The following is a 7,727-nucleotide window of genomic DNA, read 5'->3' on the forward strand; positions in this document are numbered from 1 at the left end:
CCTCCCCCTATTCCCCAAAGTCCTCCTCCCTCTTCTTCTTCTTCTCCTGTATTTCATTCATTGTAGTTTCTCTTTTCTACAAAAGTCCAATGACTAACATCTTCCTCCGGACAAGTATCACCGAGTTGTTGATTCTTACTTCAGATGTTTCATCTGAAGTCGAAAACAGTAAAGTAACTAAATGAAGCTTAAAACATTTCTTAGATATCTCTGAAGTTTACATCAAGAAGCTCGCCATTTTACTACGATATGCTGTTAAAAAGAGAAATCATGGGCCATCTCTTGCTACAGAGTATTTTTTTGCAAAATATACCCGCAAACACGACTTCCACACTTATATTTTCTTTTTTATATATCTAATTTAGCATTTGCGTTTTAGCCTTTTGCCAACACTAACTCTTGATCCCTGAGCAGTCTTCAGAATATTTCGTTGGCCTGGCTTTTAATGTTATTCTATCATTTATCTTATATCATCAAGTACCCCAAAGTAAAACCAGGTACCATAAATTAGCGACATTTCCACTTAATTCCGATTTATTTGTGTTTTGGAACACCACCACTCAATTCCAATGGATATATGGTTTGGAATACCACCATTTAATTCCAATTTATTTATGGTTTGAAAAACCACATTTTAATTCCAAATGATTTATGGTTTGGAATACCACCACACAATTCCAATGAATTTATGGTTTGGAATACCACCACTTAATTCCAATTGCTTTAAGGTTTGTAGTGCCACCACTTAATTCCAAATGATTTATGGTTTGTAGTGCCACCACTTAATTCCAAATGATTTATGGTTTGGAATACCACCATTCAATTCCAATGAATTTATGGTTTGGAAAACCACCACTTAATTCCAATGGCTTTATGGTTTGGAATACCACCACTTAATTTCAATTGACTTATGGTTTCGAATACCACCACTTAATTCCAATTGACTTATGGTTTGGAATACCACCACTCAATTCCAATTGACTTATGGTTTGGAATACCACCACTTAATTCCAATTGACTTATGGTTTGGAATACCACCACTAAACGCAGATTGATTTATAGTTTCAAATACCATTAAAGTCAATCATTTCATTCGCAGGAAAATATGAACAAAGCAGTTAAAGTTAATCCAGACGACCTAACTCAACCTATCCTACGAATTCTTAAGCTAAGGTTGCGGGTCCAAAATTCGCAATCTTGTGTCAATGACCTCAGTTTTTGCGACTCCAGGATAGCATCTATAAACCAGTCAATTAATCTTCCTTAGCCACAGCAACGACAAACCTTTAGCTTTCGATAACAACTGTTATAGCGGCCATTACTGTGGAAATATGAAAACAACAGAGTAAGAACCAAAGGTTCTTCTTTAGTTGCTTCCATACCAATTATGAGAACCTGCCCAAAACTGTCTCGCGTACCCCATAGCCCCAAGACATGGGTACTAACGTCCGAGGCCAGACGTACCAGAACCGAGTGAAATCGATTTTTTATTTTTTTTATTTGCTCGAAAACGTAACTTTGCAAGAGCTAATTCAACACATTAAACAACGTTGATCTAATCTAGATTAGCCAAGGATATGGCAGTTTTGATTTCTATGACAAGTAAAAAAAAAATATAGCCCATTTTTTGTAGTTAGAGACGCCGGATATCATATTAACCCTTAACTTATCTTACTTAAGGACCTTGTCCTGCTGATTATACCATTACTCTTATGGAAGACTATCTAGTTGATAATTTTCATTTACATTACAGATTTGAATATAGAATTTAGGCCAAAGGCCAAGTACCGGGACCAATGAGTTCATTCAGCGCTGAAACGCGATCCTATGAATAAGCTGTTAGGAGAAGGTGGAAAGGAGGTACAGTAAAAGGAACGTAAGGGGTTGCATCTGGTGGCCGAAGGCACATTGCAAAAAAGTGCACTGACGGCACTGTAGCCCCCTACGGCGACAAACCTGGAGAGAATTCAAGGGAAACATGACCCCTTTTTCTAAGGCTGAGAACTAAAAGGGCCAGTGTCAAAAAATGGCCGATTGTAGTTAAGACCGTCACTAAACTAGAAATTTATCCCTGTTTCAGTGCGATAATGGCCAATGTTATAAGTTAAGCAACCCCCCCCCCCAAAAAAAAAAAAGCTTTCGTTTGCTGTACTTACCTGAATTTAATAAAGGAAGCAATATTTTAAATGCGTTTTTCTGAAAACATGGTTTTATGACATTGGCCCTTCTAGTTCTCAGCCCTAGTTTTCATGTTTAAGTTTGGATTTCATTACCAGTTTTTTCTTTGAATCATGTCAGGGGGTAATTTCTATTTTATTTTCAATCAACTTTACATACGAATTATTTGGATAATTATATGAACAATTATTCATTTAACTGTTTAATGAATCGTTTAGGTAATTAGGTAATTGCGTAAGTAATTACTTAACTGCCTAATTAGGCAATTACATTTCGGAAAATGACGTTTTTTGGTTCATGACATCATTACTAAGTTTTGGTCGGGTTTCTCAAGCGTATGGGAAGCAGCATTAAACAATAACATAAGGTAAGTTACACAAACACTTATATACACTAAGTATTCACTCGCACACACACACACACGTGCAAGCACACCACAGCAAATGTCTTCTTTTTATCATGTCTTCCTTATCAAAATCCTTCTCTCCTGTGCATTTATTTTCAACCAGTCACGTTCTGCCTGTTATGATTTCAAATTCTTCTCTCCCTTGCATGATTTCTGAAAAGGTTTTTTTTGTCTTCACTTTCAAATTCTCCTTTCCTTTCCAAATGGTACTCTCTCTCTCTCTCTCTCTCTCTCCATTTTCAAATACGTTTGCTCGTATCTTTAAATATCCAAATTTCTCTAATATTTTCTGGTCTTTCCTCTCTGGATATTCCCGATTTAATTTTTTTCTCTTCTTTTAACTGCAAGAATTTTGTGTACATGCACCAACAGATCTTCAGCTGTGATGATTTTGCAACATAGCATCTAGAGAGAGAGAGAGAGAGAGAGAGAGAGAGATAAACTAAAATCCATAACTGCTTACTTAGGAACATGACATCTTTTCTCGCTTACGAATAATAATGCAACAATGAGAGAGAGAGAGAGAGAGAGAGAGAGAGAGAGAGAGAGAGAGAGAGAGAGAGAGAGAGAGAGAGAACTAAATTACCCGTCACAAGCGGCAAGGGGCCGAGTTCAGTATCAATAAATATTATCTTACCCGTCAAAGATTCTGGAACCACGAAATGAAGGCTGGAGAGAACACTTGTGAAAATTCATTGCTAAAAAAATTTAAAATATACGAGGGATCATTTGCATTCTCAGATATGCAAGCAATTAAATCACAATGAGCTGAGAATGACCAAGCAAACAGGAAGAGACTGATACGGAGGGCGTTAAGATGAATAAGCAATTCGGGAGTTAAATGCAGATTGAAAGGAATATTTATGCATGAACGAGTTGGAAGAGCTAGGCATTCCTTGCAATATATTTAGTCTTGTATACTTCTCCCTTTTTTCCCCGGGGGGAAGGGGGGAGCCCGGTGGACGGAAGGCTGGGAGAGGAGAATATCTGGCAAGTTCGACGTCTAGTTTTTGGACAGGAATAAGAGGCGGGGAGGGGTTTGATATGCGGAAGTGGATAAGGATGGCCAAAATCTTGGCAGTCCTACGCACGTCTAGTTTTTCGGCGAGAATAAGAGTGCGCATGCGCACAGGCTATACACATTTTCCCCAAATAGAAAATGGGATTCCGAGACAGGTAAGATTTGGCTACCACCATCATAACGTGTTTCAATAGAATTTGATCATGCTGCTTAGAAAGTTGATGGCCACTTTCGCCTATCACCAGATTTTATCCTAAGAATTATTCATCTTTTACTGTATGCATGCACACCGCACACCGGCGACCAGCCGCCCCCACCCCCTCCCAAACACAACTCACCCCGCCCCTCTCTCTTTCTGTTTAATCTTTTCCCATCCTTCTAACGATGACCTTGCATTTCATAAAATGAAATATCAAAATATGAAACAGACGGCTGGAACAGTATCATTAATTTTTTTCTATAATTTTCTAAATTTCAGTGAAGTATATAATTTCTTTTTGATAAGACAATAGAGGAATTAGACAATGTTATTCGAAATCATTATTGCATTAGTTTCTCAGCAAACAAAAAAATCAAATCTGGGTAGCTTTTCTCTACGCGCAATGAATGTGATGCTTTTTTTTTTCTTATCTTCTACAAGATGGAACTTTGAAATAGATTAATACATGTTTCTGAACCATACGTATCCTTCACAAATGTATCATGACATATCTATAAAGGATCTTCATTTATTTCAGAATAAAAAGGACTTGTCGACTGGGAAGTTTTGAGCAAAAGTTGCAAGGCCTGGTCGGTGAGTCAAGCTGGCATGCGATCGAGAGAGAGAGAGAGAGAGAGAGAGAGAGAGAGAGAGAGAGAGTACTTTCGAATTCCACCAACGACGACAAGAATCAGAGCAGAGACAAATGACAAACTTGACTGTTTTGTCGACTTCGTGGGCATAACAAGTAATATCTTTTAAATTTGTAAATGCGGCATTGATAAGTAATTCCTTACCATAGTTTTCCAAGTCTTCTAAGATCTAACCGCTTTATGTCCAACACGAGAATCCGTCAAAGTATTATTCAGTGATTTAACTGATGTTTTCCCTGTCATTTGATATACGTTGAATATCAACAATTAGCAACATAGATTTTTGCAATTCAGTTTAGTCTAATCATACAACACGATTCTCCATACAACACAGCATCTAATACGAAACATGATTTAAGCAGCAATGTTTCCTAACAATAATTATGACACTTATCAATGTATTAAATTACTGAATGGGGTGGAATATAGAATTTAGGTCAAAGGCCCAGCCCTGGGACCTATAAGGCCATTCATTTCTGAAAGGGAAACAGAATTGAAAGGTTTGAAAGGTGTAGCAAGAGGAAAACCTCGCAGTCGCACTATGAAACAATTGTTAAGAGAGGGTGGATAGCGGGATGGAAGAAAGAGAATATGAATGGAGGTACAGTAAAATGGGTTGCAACTAGGAGCCGAAGGAACGCTACAAAGAACCTTAAGTAATGCCTACATTGCATCTCATGAGGTGCACTGACGGCACTATATTTTTTTAAAGAACGCTATCAGTTATTACACAAAATAATATCGATTTTCGTATTAGCCTGTTACGCAATAACATCTGTAGTTTAACATTAGCGAATAATCGTGATGCAACACGACCTCTGCGTTATAGAATCAACTAATCATAAGACATGATCTGCGTAGTATAACGTCAACTAATCCGTGAGTGAGAAAGACTATGTTAACCAATCGCGCATGATATGCGTCAGTCACGGAATGTAATCTATTGGTAACAACCTGCGCACGCGCAGTGGTTAAGTACACGACACGCCACATCAATTTAGAAAGCCAAAATGAAAAAAAAATTACTAGAAAATACGAGAGGCAGACAAACAAACAGACAGACATAAGTGAGAAGGAAGCAGCATGGTGATATATATATATATATATATATATATATATATATATATATATATATATATATATATGCGTGTGTGTGTGTGTGTATTCATATATACGTATATACGAGAGAGAGAGAGAGAGAGAGAGAGAGAGAGAGAGAGAGAGAGAGATGCACGAAAGCGTCAGTCGAAAACCCTCTCATATAATTTAAGGAATACAAAGTTTAAGCCAAAGGCCAAGCACTGGGACCTATTAGGTCATTCAGCGCTGAATAGGAAACTTCTAGTAAAAGGGTTAGAAGGATGCAACAGGAGAATAAACCTCGCAGTTGACCTACACAAATGACTGGATACGATATCATATCCATAACAATATTTACGAAAAAAATCATCATATCTGATTAACAATGCTTAACTTAATGCACACTGACACAACCTACACGCGCCGTAAATTCCCAGTACCCTCAAATCACACTTAATCACAAAACACTTGTTTGCACGTAACAATGTACAGTACTTTCTTTCGGCCTACCTACAAATATAGGTAGATAATATTCCCGTTAAGGTTTGTAGTATCCACCGGAGCTCCTTCTGTTTAGGAAAATCCCAGTACAAATGATCTAGACAAGATATTTATCTGTTAATTTCACCGGTGTGCGTCCACACTACATTAAAACATCCCAAACACACGACAGTAACAGTAAAGTAATCATACGCAGAAAACAATGCACGGCCATAGGTACTGGATAATCGTATAAAGCGTTGGTTAGGACTACCGATAAAATCACTGACTTCCATTCAACTTGTTTGTGATGTATGTGAGATGAGTTACCGACGTGTGTTTGTGGCATGTTTTACTGCAGTGTGGGAGCACTCCATGTTAAAAAAAAATGTTTACATCTGTCAAATGCGAAGTGCAGTTTCCGTTAACAGCTGGTACATCGGTAATTACTCTCAATAAATAGCTGGTAACAACCTATTCGAGGGCAGGAGCTGGTTTCTTAAGTGATAGGAACCTTGTAGCATCTCCAAGGAACTTCTGTGCCTTTGACTACTAATTATATATATTTATAAGTATATAATTATGTGCATACACACAATATTAATATATATATAAATATATATATATATATATATATATATATATATATATATAATATATATATATGTGTGTGTGTGTGTGTGTACTATATAAATATATATATATATATATATATATATATATATATATATATATATAGTATGTATGTATGTATATAAATAATTATATATATATATATATATATATATATATATATATAAATTATGTAAAATCATACATCCTTCTCGTCTATCAGCATCGTAAAATCTAGCTTCAAGAATGGCTTCGGAATTCTCAGGAAAAATGGAATAATCTCACGATGGACTTTACATGTCAAAAGCGCTCTATAAACTTGAAATGCCATTCCCGCTATTGCAATGTGAACATTAAGTGGGTGAAAGTTTTCGAAATATTTTTTACATCTCACCGGCAGACAGTACAACAGCTGTCATCTCTGAGACTGGAACTATTAATCGAATTCACAGCGTAGACTTGGAATTCCATAATTCCAGCCTCTCCATGGGAATGATCGAGTTTTGAATTGATTAAATTGGAGTAGTATATCACCAAATAAAAAATCTCATTAGCTTAGTTTACGTCATTGCTTTTTTTTCAATCAAGTTTAATACAAGAATTCGGTTTTTCCTGATCTCCTCAACATGGAGGAAAATATCAACTTATTTCTTTCTTTTTCTTCTTCTTCCTGGTTCAGCTGGTTCCCATCTATTTCTATCCTGCGCTTCTGCCTCATCAATTCCTTCTCATGTAAGTCTCCATCTCTTTCTTGGTCTCCCTCTTCTTCTTCTTCCTTGAACCTCCATCCCCATAGTATGTCAACAAAAGATTACAATGTGCCTCAGCGCTAGTCCTCCTTTACGGGCTGCTCTGTGAGCAAGAGCCCGTGCTGACACAAGGTCAGCTTAATCAAAAACAACAACAACATAGTCCTCAATCATGTCACCAAGGCCCCAGGATATTCTTCACTCTTAATCTACAAAATCTACATCAGCACTGGCCCCTTACTTCAGAAACGCCATCGCAGCATGTAACCGAGGCCCAAAGACTCTTTACTCCCAGTCTACAAAATCTACTTTAGAAATACCATCAGCTGCTGCTGCTGCTGTAGAGAAA

Source organism: Macrobrachium nipponense, chromosome 44 (genome assembly GCF_015104395.2).
Source record: "Macrobrachium nipponense isolate FS-2020 chromosome 44, ASM1510439v2, whole genome shotgun sequence".
Lineage (NCBI taxonomy): Eukaryota > Metazoa > Arthropoda > Malacostraca > Decapoda > Palaemonidae > Macrobrachium > Macrobrachium nipponense.